This window comes from Anastrepha ludens, chromosome 4 (assembly GCF_028408465.1).
Source record: "Anastrepha ludens isolate Willacy chromosome 4, idAnaLude1.1, whole genome shotgun sequence".
In the NCBI taxonomy this organism is placed as follows: Eukaryota; Metazoa; Arthropoda; class Insecta; order Diptera; family Tephritidae; genus Anastrepha; species Anastrepha ludens.
Window position 1 is genome coordinate 56,360,395 of NC_071500.1, and position 20,286 is coordinate 56,380,680.

Below are 20,286 nucleotides of genomic sequence, written 5' to 3' on the forward strand. Positions count from 1 at the left end.
ATCATCAGCAAAAAAAAAAAAAAATGCCGCAAATCAGCGCGATTTTGATCTACATCAAGCTTACAGTTATATTATATCAAAATTCAATTGGCTAAAAATACGTATTCGAAATTTTTTCAATAAAAGGTTTGAAATTTTGACGAAAATTTGTTGAATTTTTTTTTTTTATTTGAAGAAAGTTTGAAATTTTAATGCTTTTTATGGTTGTATGGTCGTTGTAAGAAAATGGACTATGCGTAAAAATTATCAAAATTAAATAAGAAATACATAAATTGTCCAAACTAGTCAATAAGTCCCTATGCTTTAGTTATTAAACACACTGTGTACGCTATGTTAAATGATAAAACTAATAGCCGTTAACTAATGTGAGACACAGCAATTTGGCTTTTGTGCTCTTGCCGGCGAGAACTAGTAGTCGGACTGCTAATTAACCAGCTTTGGTGATTTCATTTTGCTAACTGTTGCAATTTTAGTCTTTATGGCGACGCTCTGAATGGAATACGAAAAAAGCTTTGCCAACGGGAGAATATTAACGATGCCAAGTAACTAGTTAAAGATTGAAGGCAATTTGTAACTGACACATAAAAGAAACGAAAAAATGCTAAAGAAAAAAAAAACAACAAAAAATCAAATGTGTTGTAAGCGGAGAAAATTGGAGTGATCAATGAATGCAGCGGGCTAGAGAGTGAAATGATGTAAAGTAATGTAAACAAGTTTAAAAATATTGGATTGCAACAATAACTGTTTGGAAGGAATGTGAAAAAAGAGCAAATGAGCACAAATTGTGATTTCAAGTATTTAAATTAGTACCAGAACCATGCATACCAATTGGGAGAGTGTTTCATTATGGTTGCGAGATACTTCTTACGCTTTTTTGCAGTTGACTAATTAACTTTTTTCCCGTTTCTTCTTAATTATATGCATACATACGTATATAATCTTTCACATAAATATATATAGTTCATTCGATATGCATTGTGAGCCATACTTCGTGGTATTGGCACATTGAAATGCGCAGAAGCCATAAAGCAGGTTGTCAAACCAAGCCGTACCGTAGCGTTTAGCGGCGAGCTTTAGTAGGCTTGAGTGGAAAGAAATGATTGATTTTTAATTTGTATACGAAAGTGAAGTGTTTTCTGTTTTTTGTTTGGTTTTTAAGGCCAAACTTAAATATGTGCCATGATGTATTTTAAGAGTTAAAGCGTGAAAAGTGCGCATGGTAGAAGAGAATTATGCCAATATCAGTATATAAAGTGATTTATAAAGTGACAAGTTTTTACTCAATATTTCCATAATACATTGAGTCCAGGCTAAACTATTTCTGTTATTAATTATAACCGTTAATTTCAACATGCCGTGCTGCTTTTTTTAAGTTCTAATGAACAACATGTGAAGCGTAAAAATGCTCAGCAATCAACAATAAAAACTAAAGTACATATATGTACGACCATTTTTCTACATGGATATGCATGTATATGTGAATATTTAAATCATAAAATGTGTGAATAGTCTGTCAAGAGCAACGGAAAATTCGAATAACATCGGAAACTGCGCCAAACACGAGCCTAAACTGCCATAAACAAGTACTGGTTTACTAACTTCGAATAATGCGTAGCATGTGTTGTGCTGGGGATCAGCTACCTGCTGGCACGCGCTTCAAGGAACAATCCACTGTAATGCCCCAGCGCTATGATGAACAGCTGGAACGTACTTTATCCGCCAACCGGTTGACGACAAAATCTCATTCGCGCACGCATTCGCATTCGCATTCACACCAACATCGGCCACAGCCTCAACGCCATCACCATCATCATCATAAACATCATTATTACCAGCCCCACAGCCAGCGGCAATTTTATTATCATCAACACGGCTTGCAATATTCATATCAACAGTATGGTGGCAATGGTAATGGTGGGAAGGCGACCAAACACTGCTGCAAACGGAAACTACTGCATTTCTTTCGAAAAGGTAAGGATAGGGGTCTTATTGGGGGCTTTAAGTATAATTTCAGTGTATGAATATTTCGCTCTGAAATGAAAATTTGTAGGACTAAATAAATAGTTTTTGAGAAATTTACGCATAATAGATATGATAAAGATATAATAAAAAAGGGTGGCGAAAAAATTATGTATTCAATTTTGTCTTTAAATAACTTTTTCGCTGAATAAAAAAAAGGTTTTGAGTGATAAGGTGATTACACACCAGAAATTGGAGGAGGAACTCGACCAAAGACCAAGTAATGGATGTAAGCTCCAATTATCTATACTTACCTTCTGCTCAAATATGAACGAGACGTTAGCAATAAAACGGTCCGCGGATGACATATGGCAAAAATAAATTTTTTTGTTTTTTGGTAGGACTGTTATAAGCTTACATGGCAAATTTCAGCGTGATATGTCACATAGTTTGTTTTCTGTGCTACTGTAAACAAGTCAAGCTCGAGTGTGTTCTTCGAATTCCCTTTTATGACTTCAATTGTCTCAAAATGTTTTCCACGGAGCGGCAACTTGAGCTTGGGAAACAGGAAAAAGTCACATGGAGAAATATCAGGCGAATACGGTGCTTGCGGAACGATATTAACATTATTTTTGTTCAAATAATCGCGAAGAAGACGTGATGTGTGAGCTGGTGCATTATCGTGATGCAAGAACCATGACTTGTTGTCCCACAATTCCTTCCTTTTAAGACGAATGTTCTCGCGCAAATGCTTTAAAACGTCTAAATAATATTCAGCGTTAACCGATTTTGCGATTTGTGCGATTTTCAAGCACAATTTCCTTTACTTTTTCGATGTTTTCGTCGTTTACTGATGTTGCTGGACGACGTTCATGAGGCAAGTTTTCAACCGATGTACGGCCCTCTTTGAACGATTTGAACCACTGGAAAACACATGCGCGCGATAGATCAGAGTCCCCATAGGTTGTTTGCAACATTTTTAAGGCGTCTGAAGCCGAAATTTTGTTGGAATAAAAAAATTTGAAACAAATTCTATGTTCAACTTGAATTTCCATCGTTAAATTCGAAGAACACACTCCAGCTTGACTTGCTTACATTAGCACAGAAAACAAACTATGTGACATATCACACTGATATTTGCCATGTAGGCTTATAACAGTCCTACCAAAAAACAAAAAATATTTTTGCCATATGTCATCCGCGGACCGTTTTATTGATAACGTCTCGTTCATATTTGAGCAGAAGGTATATACAAGTATATACAAAGAGTATTTCAAAATAAGCGTCAAGATATTGTTTTAAATAAAACATGTAAAACTTTAGACTCCTTCAGGTTTCACTATTTTTAATTCAAGTTCGGCCCTTAAAAAATATATCTGACATCATTTAAATCTCATTTGAAGTGTCGACTCCTTCAAACGATTATTTTATATATTTTATAATAATCTTCAATAACTTGAACGCGTTGTTCTATCGTGTAAAGTTGCTCATCTGTCCACTTGACAAATGCTAAAGATGATAAAAAATGTAACCGTCTAGGACTCACTATTTACTACTGATATCTAGGCATCACTCTTGAATGCCCTTTTATAAATTTTTTCCTTCTTAATATTCAATTCATGAGGAATGGAATAAGTGCTCACAACTGTGACCATCTCCATGATTTCCTACAGAAAGAAATTATTGGAACTATCGCTTTGCTGTTGCATTCGATCCTGCATTAGACCCACAAATAGCATACTGGTTTGTGGTAGCCTGATTGTAATGGTATTGGGATATATATTGAATTTTCTATTTCTTTCCCCTAGCTTTGGAGCGCCTAACCAAATAGGAAACTGTAAAAAGCTTTTTTGAAACATAGGGTCACTTTTACGTCGCTGTTTTCAAAAATCCGTCTTTCTCTGAAATGCAACTTCTTCCACCATTCTCATAGATTTGAAAAAATGCAACGAATTTCCACTTGCTTTGACATCGATGATAATACCATCAATTTACCACAGTACTTTCACTATTTCTTTTATATTAAATTTGATAAGTAATAGAATTTTATATAGAACACAATTTTTTTCTAAGATTGAACTCTTTTTTAGATGTTTCACTTTTATTTAATATTGTAGCTAGTAAAAATTAGTATTTTAGATAATGCTTGAACCACTAGTCTGTAAGGTTTTGAAGCCATAGGGTTAAGTAAATAATTGAATCACAATAATATGGCTACTGCGGTGTGTGCTGTCCTATATTTTAGATCAACGTGTAGTAATGCTCTTATCTCAACTTGCAAGCATGCGCCGAGGAACCCTTCCAGGCATATCACTATTACTGGCTTTAATAGTCACCCTGACATTCGCTATTTGGAGTCATTGAACTAAAATAAACAATAAAGACAATAAGACTCCTACTCTTATTTGCACTAACTTTTCTACAACTAGCTACCCCTCCTTCTAGACAGTCTAATAATAAAGAGCTTTTTTTTGATACCTGGGGTATTTCATGACAACCTGAAATAGCCTTTAGCCAAGAAAAAGCCAAGACAAAGTGATGCTGATGATGAATTCGTTCACAATTTGGTTAATTATATCTATACCAGATATGGAAGTATGTACACATTTTGTTAATAGGCTGATTATTTGACGAGAAATGCGCTTCCAAAGAATGAAAATGATTATTTTTTGAGAAAGTTTTTCATACCGAAACTTTTATATTATTAATTTTAAAATTTTCTAGACAATTTGATGCGAAACAAAACTAGGGAAACTTTGAACAATTTTTTTTTCTCAATATTTTTTATTTTGAAATATATAGTAGTTTCAGGTATTATTATAATATCCTAGATGTTTCGGAGTGAAATCTGCAGCAGTTGAGAAGATTGGTAAAATATTCCACATACATACATCTCGCAGTTAGTTGTAAAAAACACGTTGATAACAGAAATTGTGTAGCAAAAAATAGTATAAATGCAACTTGGAGGACTTTTTAACACTCAACTTTTCAACCAATATTGAATGCATGTGATGGAAATTGAGCCTAAGCATACTTGAATTTCACGGTATGCCACGGTGCACAAATAACACTCTTCTGACAAAACATTATCAGCAAAACTACATTACAAAGCCGGGGGTGACTGAAATAGCGACCTCCGTGCACCTCGCTATGCAGGATCCCATAAACACACAGAGTAAGCTTCGAGCTCTAATGTTTTACTTTGCATCATCATAATGGAACCATTTTTCTACACTTGGTTTTAATACGATACGAAAATCCCTCTTCGTGACTTGCTGTTGGAGCAGCTGTTCTTATGTGAAATTACGTCGTTCGATGTCGTTCAACTTAGGTGCTTACCTAACTTAATTTCGTTGTTTTTGGATCATCTCCAAAACATTCATAGGATGTTAAATATATTGATGGGCCAGGTTCAAGCAATCTTCAGAGTTTTTTTGCAACTCGCGTGGATCTTCATCTACCAATGCCACTAACTTTGCGTATTCAAACTTTTCTACATCTTATGAATAGACTTGTCTGAATTGAAAATAAAAAGCAACTCTTAAGAGCCGGTGTCAACATCTTCCAGTACAGAAAGATACAAATTTATAAACTTTAATGAACAGGAGTTAAGCAAATGTGTCTAACTTTAAATGCGTGGAACTTTTCACGGGACATCGATAAGCATTTCTCGCCGATACCATTTATTGGGAAACTGCCTTTTAAAGAACAATTTGTTTAAAAGCATACATGCATAAGAAGCGCTTTATAAATTTGGACTGTAGATAACAGTAAGATAGTTGCGGAGATAAGAAACCTGGACAGCCTTACATTTAAAGGGTATGGGGTCAAGAATAAGTTTCCGTTAGTAGGCTACTTTTTAGTATAAGTGCATACAAAATGTGAATTTTTTAATCTTAAGGTGTTTGTGCAAGCAGCTGAAAAATTACTATCTTAGTGTATCTGACGAGATAATACTTTTTGAATAAAGATTATAGTTTTAATAAATAATTGCGTGTACTCTTCCCACTTTTATAATAAAGTATCGATGAAAATGAAGAAAACGGCGGCCGCCGTGGCCGAATGAGTTGGTGCGTGACTACCATTCGGAATTCAGAGAGAGAACGTCGGTTCGAATTTCGGTGAAATATCAAAATTAAGAAAAAGTTTTTTCTAATGGCGGTCGCCCCTCGGCAGGCAATGGCAAACCTCCGAGTGTATTTCTGCCATGAAAAAGCTCCTCATAAAAAACTAATTACCGTTCGGAGTCGGCTTGAAACTGTAGGTCTCTCCATTTGTGGAACAACATCAAGACGCACACCATAAATTGGAGGAGGAGTTCGGCCAAGCACCCGAAGAGGGGGTACGCCCCAATTATATTATATATATATATATATATCAATGAAAGTTTTAAAGACATGCCCCTTATGTACATATCTATAAAAATATGTCTGCATTTTCACCATAATAATGTATTTATAACGCTAACCATTGTGTGTAAGTAGTAAGTAATATTGTACACTCCTATCTCAGGTTGAAGTAGACTTATATGTATGTATAAGTATATTGTACTTAAAAGCTTATAAGTTACATTATCATTTTCCTTCAGAAAAAGGAAAGTGCAGTAATTCAGTTAAATTGTAGCATAAAAGACAAAGTGTACTCCCTTTCATTTCTCTAAAGTGTGCCTGCTGAGGCGTATGAGTTATGTATTCATATTATTATATATTGAAAGCAGACTGGATGGTTACACAGAGCGTATGAGTAATGCCGCCTGTTTACTATCGGAATTATGTGTGTCAGGTGTAAATTACTGTACTGTGTAACACGTAGCGTCATCCTGTTAAAACGCTGAAATGTCATTTGGAGAAACGTCAAGCGGTATGCATGGATCGATGATGTGAATGCACCGGCTTGCATGCGACGATGTGTGGGTTTTCTAGTCCTAAATGGGGAGATTCTGTATGCTAACGTTGCTGGCGAGGTAAAAGAGTGGTTTATTTGAAAATATGATTTTTGCTTAAAAAACTCATTGTTCACTGTAAAGTTCATTGGATGTACCGAAAATAAATCGGATAGTTATTTGGATTCAGCTCTTGTATCAATTTAACTTGGCTGATACTTCATGCGGTGGTCTTTGTTAAAAATTCTCAACGTATACATAATTCTCATGTAAAATTTGCTTTTTGGTTCGGCTATAAAAAAAAACCAATCAATATTTTTTCAAAATTTTTTTTATTTTGAAGATTGAACATTGTCATTTATGAATGAAAAATAATATCGTTCAAATGACTGCCACGTCATTTTTGACTAAGTTATGAGCATTTAAAAAAAAACTTCTTATATAATTAAAAAAAATCGATTTTGAGCCGAAAAATAAAATTACCGATAAAGCTTAAACACATTTTTTTGGGGTGAACAAAACATACGTGTCTCATTATTTTGACCAGAGAGCAACATATTTGAGTTACATCGAAATCGAAGAACATGTCCCGAATAGCCCGGTTGAATTGAAATGGAAAGCATCATTGGGCGCGGTTATTTACAGAAGGAAGATAAACGTGTGAAGATGAATCTAGCATGGGCCGCCCAGTGTAGAGAGGTGGTTACCGAAAAAAATGTTCAAGAAGTCGAAAAGTTAGTACTGAGCAATAGACTAATTAAATTGTAGGTGAGGGCTTATGAACTACAAGGAATGAAATGAAAAACTAGTGCTTGTTGAGAACTGACAAGCAGTGACGATTGGAGAGTTGAGCAGAGTATTGAATTTGTGTCTGAGTCATTTGGACAAAATCTACACCAAATTGTGGCCGTTAATGAAACCTGAGTGAGTTACTCAGCATAATCCGGAGTCCAAGAAAGAGACGACGAGGAGGAGAAGGCCACCAAAGAAATTCAAAATAATAAAGTCGGAGTTGTTGTGGCAACGTAAGCATTCGCCATGGTTGCCAATATTCAACGGACCCATCTGGCAATCCTGTATCTTTTCACAGAGACGCCAGATCGCTTAATAACATACCGCGTTGGAAGCGTCAGTCCAAGCAGACACGCCACGCGAGCGCTCCCAAATTGTTGAAATTTACATTCAACAAAAGAAGTCAATTGTGAAAACTCAACGTGCGTATAAAAAATTAAATAGTGTGAAAAGTGCGCCTTCTAAGAACACCATTAAACGTTTGTATGAAAGTTTTTCGACTGGTGATGCTCTTTTTAATCCAAAGAGGCCAAATCAAAACCGACCAAGGCGTCGCCAAGGACATCCCAAAATCGCCGTTCTCAGCAGTTGGGCATTGCTCGGACTACTTTGCAACGAATTATCCGTATTGATTTGCATTTATTCCGGTATAAGATGCAATTGACGCAAAGATTGTTGCCTGCGGACAAGCCTCGTCGATTGGAATGGGCCCAAAGAGTCATCGAAATCCGTCGGGTCCCTCGAATATGGGCAACCCTGTATGTACGACCGTGTATAAATCCTTGGCGTTTCGGTAGTGCAAAACTCAATGTCGTGGGAATGAGTCGGCGCCGAAAATTGTGACTACCATTTCGCTTGTCTAAACGGACTACAATGAACAACAATATTTACGCTTGTTTACTGGGTCAGGCATGTGAAGCTGTTATATACATAGAACAGATGTGGCAGGTTTCTGCAAGACAACGGGCACCCACATATCACTTGCGTTGAAGTTGCGGGACATACAAAAAATTGACTAGTCTCTTTAATTACTTTGACTTTTCCCTTTTCTAAAATTTAATATGGCGTTATGGAGAAGAAGATTTTCGAACGACAGTGAGATGAAAGCGTCCATAGAAGCTTATTTTGCAGGGCAATCCAAAGAATAAGATTCAAGGACATAAAAGTATTACTTTCACAATGTGAGTGAGAATATATATATGTTATACATAACACCCTTTGTTTTATGTTTGAAAAAGCTCTTCCTTCTGTTTGTGGTGAGCGGATTGATGTTTTTCAACACAAATGGTCGTCCATTACAGCTTTATGCAGCCTGGGAGCAGCTGACGATTTTTTCTGAAGAGTTTTTTCGTGGCAGCTAAATACTCGGAGGTTTGCCATTGCCTGCCGGGGAGCGACCACATTTAGAAAAATACTTTTCACAGCATCTGGTGCTTCGTGCCCATGGTTTCGAGCCCGGGCACTGCCGAGTGGTAGTCACTCATCAACCAACTTGGCTACGTCGGTCGCCGTACTTATATAATACATTGAAGAATAAAAAATATATATTCATACTTTTCATTTCTTAAGTATCTTCGGACACCAACTTATCAGAGTGCCCTTGTATCTTTGGCAATATTCAGCCATTTCCAATGTTCCAAAGCCAGCACACTAAAATAATACCATTGGCCATATCCGTCCAAAGAATGAAGCACATGTCGCTGTTGTACGTAAATTTGCCAAATCACCGAATCTAATCCTTGGTCCCTTTACATGTACGAATGGTTTTCACCCACGTGCACGCCATGTGAATATGAATTGTTGAGTGAGTATTACGAAGTTGTTTGTGCAAGCGACCTTCTATCTACGAGTGTGAGTGTTTGCTAACATTTGTGTTGCATGTTGCCATATTATGTTACATGTGTTTTGAAATAGACGCATTTACTGATAGGCTATCCGACGATTTGCTTTGAATTTGCAAATGCTTTCGATATAAGTTTTTGCACACACGAGAGAGAGACCCACACAGTGTGTACCATTAGAAATCGTACCACGATTTTGTTTTACTAGTTTATGTAGCAATTCCTGAATTTCCAATATAACGGTTTTTATATTTTTCGAATAGTTCAAGTTTACTTTGCAAGTGGTTACTATTAACGGATCAGATGTTATAAAAGGTGTTTCATTTAGAAATTTGCACATTTGGTCCATAAAACGCATTTAAATACAGAGTTGTAGACTGGAATATGTACAAACGCAATTCTCCTTACTTGTATATAGATATATACATATACATATATTTGTAGCTTACACTCCTTCTATTTGTAGTGTACGTCATGATGTTTTCCACAAATGGAGGGACCTCACTAATTGGATTTCTAAAAAAAATCTCACTTCATAAAATCCAGTCTGATGAGTCTGATCAGTATCCTAAGAATGTTTCTGAGAATGTTTACATTCTTCTAAAATTTCCAAAACATTTTGAAAGTGATGGCAACCTTGTAATATAAAGCTTTGTTTCTAAAGCTTCCAAAAGTTAAGAAAAGTGTTTTGAAATATATTTTATTATATTTTCGTAAATAATCTATTCCGATTTCTCGCTAACATATTCTGGGTATATAAAGTTCGGTCATCAAGTAGTTAGAACATAATTATTAAATATAGAAGCGCCACTTCGACCTACATATATTTTTTGTTTCACTGTAAAAGTCAAGTTTCGATCCTCACAAGGTTAAGCTATTGTAAATACAATAGAATAAATACAGTTTTTATAAATATCTACATCACAGCGTCGTCTAGTGTCGTAGATACTAAAATGTAAGAATTGGCGACAATTTAGTATCTTGAAAAAGTATGTCACGTATATAGAGCGTAATGGCGAAAACCGATAGAAGGTGGCCTCTGACTATTAACTGCAGGGTCTCCAAAATGCTATCACCAAAACTGGATCTTAAGAGGCCAAAATGTCTGCTTGTATTAATCAGATCAACTACCAAATGAAATTTTTGTTATAACGGGTCACTGCGTATTGGCACCCTGGTCAGTAGAATGGGTGTACCGCACAATAACTTCTGCAGGAGCTGTGGAGATGAAGAAGAAATTGATTCGGCAAAACACCTCTTCTGTGAATGTCCTGCACTGCAAAGAAGCCATGCTAAATATCTTAATGATTATTGAAGACCTGAGGGAAATTTGTAAAATGCCTCACTGGAGGCGCTAGTGACCTTCATTAAAAGACCCAAGTGGTTTAAGTGACTTAGGGGATGGAAATCAAATGCAAGTATCACAATGGGCCTCGTCTTGTCACAATGTGTCTTGTCGCAATAGGAGTGTCTTGTCTTAGGCAAGTAACCTGGTTAACGTTACCTACTATTTCTAAGGTTGTTGGCTTACATTGTTCTTCTTGTGGATCGAGTAGAGCTCACTTAAATTCCTTTCACCCGTACTTGACCCAGCAGGCTCTGGCCACCCATCCAACCCGTCATAGTCGGGTTATAGGACGGCAGTCCGTCGATTTGGCTAGATCGATTAGGTTCGGCAGCTTCTTTGTACGTTATACCACTACTACTTAAGTAAAGTGAAGAAGTGGTATCTAAAATATTTAAGTATACTCTGCACGTCTATCCAGAAGTTGCCGTTCTTATTCTTGAAGGAATTCATCCTAATATGGAAACCTTCCGTATAACCTTGTGGTATAGGCGAATTCTCGCGGGAGTTATTCGGTTAGTTTTTAAGCTCTTCGCTTCTCGGCAGACACTGGCAAACACCCGAGTGTATTTTTGTCATGAAAAAGTTCCACATAAAAAACTATGATATCTGCTGTTCGGAGGCGGCGTAAAACTGTAGGTCCCTCTATATGTGGAAAAACATCAAGATGTCACCACACACTGGAAGAGGAGCTTCGCCAAATACCAAATACAGGGCGTGAGCGCCAAGAAGGGTGTACATTTGGTTTTGAATATATTTTTTAATAAATACAAAAAAAAAATATTTTGATTGATGGAAATCTTTATTTTTACCTTTGTACGCTCTGTTTCTATACTGTAAACAGCATAGTTAACTACTATGAACTGTGTGAACTATACATCACAAGTGTCAAATATGATTAACGTACGACGCCATCTGCAAAAATTGGGGGGATTAATTTTGCGCCACCTTGTATTACATTCATTATGTTCAAGGGAGAATATTATTTGGAGCGGGCGTTGTTGGGCAAAGGATTTCGTCTTTGGAGCGACTTATTGATGAGGCAAAAGCAAAAGTTGTTAGTGGCGATTATGGCAGACCAATTCAACATTCCTCCACTTTTTCTCCAGGTGCACTATCTTTACTACTGTACTACTGTACTGTACTACTACTGTACTGTTATTAAAAGGTAAATATATTTAAAATCACTATTGTGTATATTATTTAAATAATTAGAGTGTATACCAATTTTCGTGTTATGAAATACATTGTACGAGTTCTGATTACAATTTTGTATTCTAAAATACATTTTACTATTTTCCAAGTACAACTGACTATTTTTCAATACATTTTATAGTTTCTGAAATACAATTAACTATTCTGAAGTATATTTGCCGCTTTTTGAAGTACTCTTGGAAACAGTTTAGCTCTATTAGGTCCATTACAATTGAATAGAGACTCATTCGCCGGCACGTATGTTGTTTTTTGTTGCTGTTGAGCCCACATCCGTGTCTGAGAAATTTGTCCAACGCTATAAGAACACTTCATTCATAGTGCCTAGATCTACGATTTCCCTAGGCCTTCATGTATTCGAATCTTTGGTAGTAAGGCGAGGCATACGATACTCTCGATGTTTTTTGGAATCATGCGTAAAGTCAAGCAACCATAAGGTTCGCGTATATTCACTGCTGATACAAATTTTTCTCGCTCTGATGGTAAGGGGGATCTGTTTTACTTGTACGCTCTTCAGCAATACAAATTTGATGATCTGATGAATCTCAGATGGGTTGACAAACCGGTGAATGAAAATATTTGAATACTGGATTACTGAACTGTTCACGGAAAGTTAATGTCTATTTCATAAACTCTACAAATGCAATACACACAGATAAATAAATCTTCTGGAAGAGAAGATTACACATAGATGTTCGATACTAGAAGAACAAAATGTATTTATCAATACGAAACGAATACTGATTTAAATATTTCTCATTTTACAAACGAACACTACTGAATAGTTTATATTTAAAATAATACTAAAACGTCGCTATATGACGTCCAAATATAAAATGACTCAAAAATATATGAATGTAGGCTATGAAAACTGCAGAAATTTCAGTTGGAATGCTACATAAGTGTATGGGTGTGCGTGTGTTGTTTCTAATTTCTAGCAAAGTTTTATTTCCGAGTAGTAAACTAAAATTTTAATTACTAAACGAAAAAATGTTTGCTATTGACATACTATTTCGAGTTTCTAATAGTAAGTTATAATTTGTTGCGAATATTTGTCAAGCTCACAAGCATTAACACATAAATCCATGCGGTGTGATTGGCCGAGTTTCTCCTCCAATTTTAGAGTTCCGGAAGAGCTTGGCGGTATGCCGTTGCCTTCAACGGGCCACGCTATAATTTATTTACTATTTTATTTAGTTTAGCGAACATACAATAGTTCCATATATAACAGGTGGCGCAAAATTAATCAATTATGGAAAGATTATAACAGATTATAGACAGCTGCAGCATACAAACAGACAAGCAATGGACCACGTAAGGGTCAAAATAAAGATTTCCGTCATTCAAAATAATTTTTTTTTTTAGTAAAAAATTGAATGGTTAATTTTGCGCCACCCGATATATTTATATAGCTATATAAGTACATATGTAGAAGTATATATAATTGGCACTTATAACCTTTATTTGTTGTTTGGCCGATTTGCTCCTTCAAATTGTATTGTGCGTCTTGATCCTTTTCCCCAAATTGAGAGACCTACAGTTTTAAGCCGACTCAGAACGGCCGATGTGTTTTGAGTGAGAGTCTTTTCCTGGCAGAAATACATTCGAAGGTTTGCCTTTGCCTGCCGAGGGCGACTGTTATTAGAAGACACTTTTTCTTTCTATCATTTGCTGTTTCATGCACGGAGACTCAAAACCAAGCACTTCCTGGTAGTCACCCACTTATCCATTTGGCTATGGCGGCCGCATATAAATAACGAATTTGAGCTCATTTACTAATTAATAATATGTAAGTGCTAAAAAATGGAATGCAAAGAATTTTCCTAAAATATTGTTTTCGAGTATATAGTTCGATATTATATTAATCAGTAAGTAATCAGTTTAGTAACTGCCTCTATAAAATGGCAAAAAATTATGCAGATTTCGCTGAGAAATATAATTTTGTTTTTAAATAACATTAAAAATCTATCCTATCAGGTTTCCAAAAAAAACAACATCCTAGTCTAAATTTGACCGATCGAAAGTTTTACATAATAATTTAAGCGTTTATGGGTCAGGAAATTTCCTGCTAAGCCCATCATAGAGTATTAGATAAAAAGTTTTCTTACATTCTTACATTGTATACCCCAACAGTTATCGAACCTGGGGCCAACAGAAGTATAGTCAGGCAAAAGCGCACTTCTATGTGTAAAGTGAAGTAAAGATAATTTCAAAAACGAGCAAAAAATTATTGCTATTGAAAAACCAAAAAATTTGTGTGATCCCTGCAGAGAAAAATGAACTAGTGAGTTGATTTCTGCTACGAGAGATCGCGAGATTTAGGAAGCCTCACCAACTAGAATTCTAAAACGTATTATATTTTAAGTGTTCCGTATTTTTGTTTTATGAGTTCAAAGATTGGCTTACAATAAAACACAAATTAAATGAATGAAAATTAGATAGTTAAGAAATTCATTATTTTCTCTGTAGATGGCTTTAGTGGTAGATATCTCGTAAAGTATCGATCAAACAATTTAAAGCTCGTTGTCAATGTGATATTCCATACTAAAAAATTTGTTTTGCTTTTTTGTTTATTCCATTCAGTTGTTAGTTAAAGGGTGTTAACAATGGAAGCCAACAAATAGAAAATTCGGTATATTTTACAGTTTTTGATAAAAGCGAAAATGCAACCTAGGCAACAGAAATTGTGAATGGTGTACATGACGTCGAAACTGTAACAGCTAATTATGAACGTGTAATTTTGGTTTCATGAACCCAGTCACAGAAATCACAGAAGTAATCGATGTTAACCGGCATGTCAGTAGTTGTAACATCACCCAAGAATTAAAGTTCGACTATATAACTGTGTTAAACCATTTGCGCAAAAATTTTACGAAAAAATAATGAATTTTTTTTGTATGGTAGATGAAGCATCCTACTGTGCTTGTACAAAGTCCGGCACTCGAAGTGTAACCAATTATAAAGGCCTTTAGCTTGGAAAATTACTTGACCACTTTTTGCCTTGACTATGGCCTTGAGACGGTTCAGAAACGAATCGCAAGCTGCCCCAAAGTCACTTGCAGGTATTTTGGCCCATTCGAGGACAAAGGTTTTTTTCAGCGTCTCGAGACTAGTGAATCTTTTAGTTCGGACCTTGCTCTCCAATTTGGCACAGAGAGAGTGATTCATCGAACTCGCGTCTAGTGAATTTGAGAACCATTGTGTGGACGTTATAAAGTTCGGAACGTTGTTTTTTATAAATTCTTGGTTCACTCGAGCTTTGTGAGATGGTGCCGAGTCACGTTGAAACGTCCATGCTCTGCCACCGAAATGTTTGTCTGCCCACGACTTCAAATCAACCTCCAGAATACTTTCTTATTAATATTTCGCATTTATCTTGACTCCAGGCCCGATGAAAACGATTGGAGAGCGCCCATCTGCGGTTACAGCGGCCCTGACCATAACCTGTGGCGGATGCTGCCTCCTGGTGGCCAATCGATGACTCAAATTCTCGTCTACCCTATCGACCATTGCGACAATGTAATCAGCACGAGCTTTGGTTTTCTTTGTTTTTGGGAAAATGTAGCCGGTTTAGTACTAAATATAATAATAATAATTAATAATAATAATTAATAATAATAAATAATAATTGTAAATATTAGTACTAAATATAATAATAATAATTAATAATATTAATAAAAATATCATTAAAAATAATATTATTATTATTGTGAATATCATAAAAATTTTGCGACATTCTGGGGCTAATTTATATGGATGCACGGCAATACCACTAAGATGGTTCAATGCGTTCTGTCTCCTTCACAGAATTAACAGATGAAATGTTCAGGACCAATTAGAGGCATGCTTACCCTTTTTTAGCTAAATTATTAGCAATTTTATTTGTCTCATATTCCTCATGTCTAGGATCCCAACCTAATAATACTGTGCTGAAGTGCCCTAACGTGTAAAAAAGATTCAAGCAATCACATACCAATTTTGAGATGTTTTTAGTTCAGAGCTTTCAAAGCTTCCTGACTGTCTGCAAGTGAGTAAATGTGGGCTCCGCTCATTTTCCTATGGACATAATTCATACGTCCCACACATATCACGATGGCATATATTTCTGTTTGGAAGATTCTGTTCTTGGATTGTTGGGGTTTTAAGATATAGATTAGGTTAGGTTGACCTGACTGGTTGAAGGCCATCACATAAACCTATTGGTCCCCACTGGTACCAGATGCAGCTTGACTCTTACGTTTCCTTGTAGTAGACATCTTGTAATACGTCTGCGTCTTTTGCGAATCTAAGTAAGCTCTAACCCCGAGGGACATTCTAGCCTCTCATATTGTAGAGCTCTTAAATATTTCATTCGGGTTCTAGCTAATACTGGGCAAGAACATAGAAGGTATTCAAGAGTTTCCCTATCTTCTAGTTCATTGCAAAATCTGCAGCTATCATTGTTTGCAATTACCATCTTGTATGCGTGTGCCGCTAATAAATTGTAGCCTGTCAGTATACCTACTATAGTTCTGCTTTCCTTTCTAGACAGGGTTGGTGCGAATCTGGCGTATTTGTCTGCATGATTTTCGCTGTTTTACAAGTGGCTAGATTATTCCACCTCTTGTCTATCTGTGTTTTCATGTGCGCAGCGATCCCATTGATGCCGTATTTAAGAGTATCAGTATGTCGATTTCTTGTTCGAATTGTGTGTAAAGCAGCGGTTTTGGCAATCTTATTAGAGATGTAAGATATAGGTGTGAAAGATTTTGTGAAACCTACCGAAAGTTGCAGAAATTATTAAAATCCAAGAAGTACGTAGAAAATACTAAGTTAAGTGGTATTGTATTGCTCTATGGTTTTGTTTATCTCAATTGATTGTGAAACAACATACAAGATTTTGGATTTAATGATATTCATCTTTCTAAAATCTGTAAAAAAATCTTAGCAAATTAAAGCTGTACACACAAAAATACCACGAAGTGTAGTATATAAAGAAACCGGTTACTAGGCACATATGGATGCCAATTGACATGCTTTGTCAATAAACTATATACTTATGTGGCAAATCCACGGGAATGGCTAAGTTAAAAATGTAAATGATTGAGTACCATTCATAAGAGAACCTAAAATTACTTTATGGTGTTACATCGACCTTTCTCAATTCTTTTCTACCTAAGGGGATAAACTTATGTCCCTTTTCACTTACTTTCAAATTTCATCAATGGATTAAATAGCAACCGCAATCAGTTGTCAAAGCTTACACAACCCTTTATTTTTGAATCATGACCCGGCAAATATTGTACTATCTGGAAATCGGGAAACTTGTTAGTGTAACGCTAGCAAGTGGAAGTAATTTTCTAAATTGGGTTGTTTTTAGATAGTTGAAGTCAGATATTGAAATGGATTGCGAAAAGTTGTAAATAACTTTGCTGAAAGTTTAAAATAACTTTTACGCAGGTAAGTTAAAATAATTTAAAATATTTTAATGACGTGTACGTATATGGTTTTTGTTTTCTTATTTGGTGAGATAAAGTCTATTGTTGCTATTATTTCTTTGCCAATATTTCGAACTCAATTAGAAGTCACTTTCAGGAATTTTGGGTTGCGCCTATTTGGCTGGTCGACTTTAGCACTTTACTTTGCCTTGTCTGACCATAACTTAAATATGCGCTCACGTATGCATTTGTATGATTTTACCTTGTTGTTGTGATATGCATAAATGCGTACATTTGTTTGCACACACAGAAATTGTTGGGCATAAAGCATTTACATAGATAAGTATCTGTAGTTTATTGCTTTCGTAAGCATTTTAAATATTTTGTTGTTATAAATTTTTATTAAAATTACAATTTTAGAACATAACTTTTTCCAGTGAACGTGGAATATTTTCTTATTTCTGAATTATTTAAAATTTTATATTAAACAACATAAACAAAGACGCTTGGAGTTGAGTCTAAGATAATTAATTTTTGTATACGGTGGCGCAAAATTAATCATCCCATTCTATATATTTTTGAATAACTTTTTTACTTTTTACTCAAATACAACGCTACAGTACAGGAAGCTGTACGTCATATCATGATGTGCAATGGGTGTAGATATTATATTGCGTCTCCACACGCAAACTCTTTTTCATTTAGCATAACACAACTGGAGCTTACAAATGTTTGGCTTAACTATTAAACATTGGCTTAACATTAAAAAACAAGAAATCCAGTCTCTATGTGAAATCCATCGCTAAGTCCAAATATCCATATAATATTTTCTAGTGGCCTCCGTAAATTTCGAGATATTGCCAAATAACGGTTTTGGATTAAAAATAGCTAGATTAAAAAAATGTCTGATATCGGGAAAAACCGCTAAACAATCAAAATAAGTGATGCCTCAAATTAAAGGCATACAAAATTTGCTATTTCTCGGTTCTGTTTAATTTTCCATCTAAGTTTTCACGTTTTCAAAAGGTTTACAAAATTACAAAATTTGTTTTTTAGTCGAAATATGAAAGATTTTTATTCATATTGTAAGAAATACATGAATGAAAATTCGATTCCTGAAAATCTAGTTTTGCTTAGTTCAAATTATTTACAGAGCGCAACACTCGATGAAGATACAAAATACTCTTTATGGAAATGTACTAAAAAATTAAAAACCCAAATAAATCATCAACCACCATTAAAAAAAGATGAAAAGATGATGGGCCGTTTTAGTATATATAATTGGGTGTTTGTCCGAGCTCCTCCTCCTATTTGTGGGGTGAGTCTTGATGTTGTTTCACAAATGGGGGACCTACAACATTAAGCGAACTCCGAATGGCAGATATTTTTTATGAGGAGATTTTCAATAGCAGGAATACACTTCGGAGGTTTACCATTGCCTGCCGAGGGGCGACCGCTATTATAAAAAAACGTTTTCTTAATTTCGGTGTTTCACCGAGATTCGAACCTACATTCCCTCCGAATTCCGAATGATAGTCACGCACCAACCCATTCGGCAACGGTGTTACTAAATAGAAAAAGGCGAAAACTTCGAAAAATTTTCAAAAATTTCTTCGAAAAAGTTCTATCAAATTACGGAGAAAAGAAAAATTACAAACAAAACAACAACAACTTATGACTTTACAAAAAAAAAGGACGAATACAGACGAAATAATAACTTAATATAATTAATATACCTATACTTAAGAAAATAAATGAATAAAATATAAAAAACACTCTGATATGACATGAGATCAGGAAAAGCATTAGCGGATCACCCGACCAAGGCATATGTATTTTTGCGAAACGTTTCTAATGCAATGTTCGCTTAACATATTTTCCGAAACTCTCGAAAGTTGCCCAGATTATTGCATTGCCGGAACCGGGTAAAGATCCTACTACCATGTCATCATATAGACCAATAAGCTTACTGCCGACAATATCTAAAATTGCTGGAAAATTACTGCTTGATCGGCCAAGCCAAATTCTGGACAAAAAACATGATAATCAATTTTGATTCAGAAAAACCCATTCGATTATCCAACAGATAGGCATCCAGAGAACACAAATGGTTGACCGCGTTTTCTCTGTTGTGATATTCATATTTTTGTTGTAAGGGAAAAGTATATCAACGGTAGAATATTGGATGCCTAACATTTGTTGGCGGTTAGAGTAACATTTGGGCCTTCTGGTATAATTATATATATGTATGTCTTTATATTTGTTAATATTCTTACAATAAATTTATGAACTTTCCACAAAAGCACATTTTCGTCTAAATACTTCCGATTGCAAATGTTCAACTTCTGAGTTTTCTTTTAAGTAGTTTTAAATTAAATTCCAATACATTGAAGGCATACATGAAGTATTTCTCGGAATAACCTGAGTTTACACTCTCGAAAACCTGATGTTTGTATGCATTATTACAGCCAAACAGTTTGGTTTGTCAATGAGGTTGGAGAAAGTGGTTGAGTTTGGATACAGATAAACATAATAGCGGCCTAAGTACCATACTGAACGTACAAACCTATGGTGATTTTTGATAATCCCTGACGATAATTTGAATAGACTGATTTCAAATTTTACGCTCAAATAAAGTAAGAGGGATAATCGGAATAAATAAATAAATATATGTCCGGTGTCCTTTTAAGGACAAAAGCTGTGTCTGTGTTTGTAAGAATGTATGTACATTTTTGTGCATTAGGCTTTTAGTGATTTTTGTAATGACAATCTTCCCAAATATGATACATAAATCGCTGGAAATTAATGAAAACACTAAATTATTTGTCTTTGAATGAG

At 35.4% G+C, this 20,286-nt stretch overlaps 1 protein-coding gene across 1 annotated transcript in view; it reads left to right on the forward strand.

Annotated features, from left to right (window-relative positions):
* The first annotated feature begins 488 nt into the window (after positions 1-488).
* LOC128862423 (uncharacterized) overlaps positions 489-20,286 on the forward strand; it is a 55,524-nt gene continuing 35,726 nt past the window's right edge. Inside the window, exon 1 of the transcript XR_008454480.1 lies at positions 489-1,971. The gene's annotated coding sequence lies outside the window, so the exon portion shown is untranslated. The remainder of the gene's footprint in view (positions 1,972-20,286) is intronic.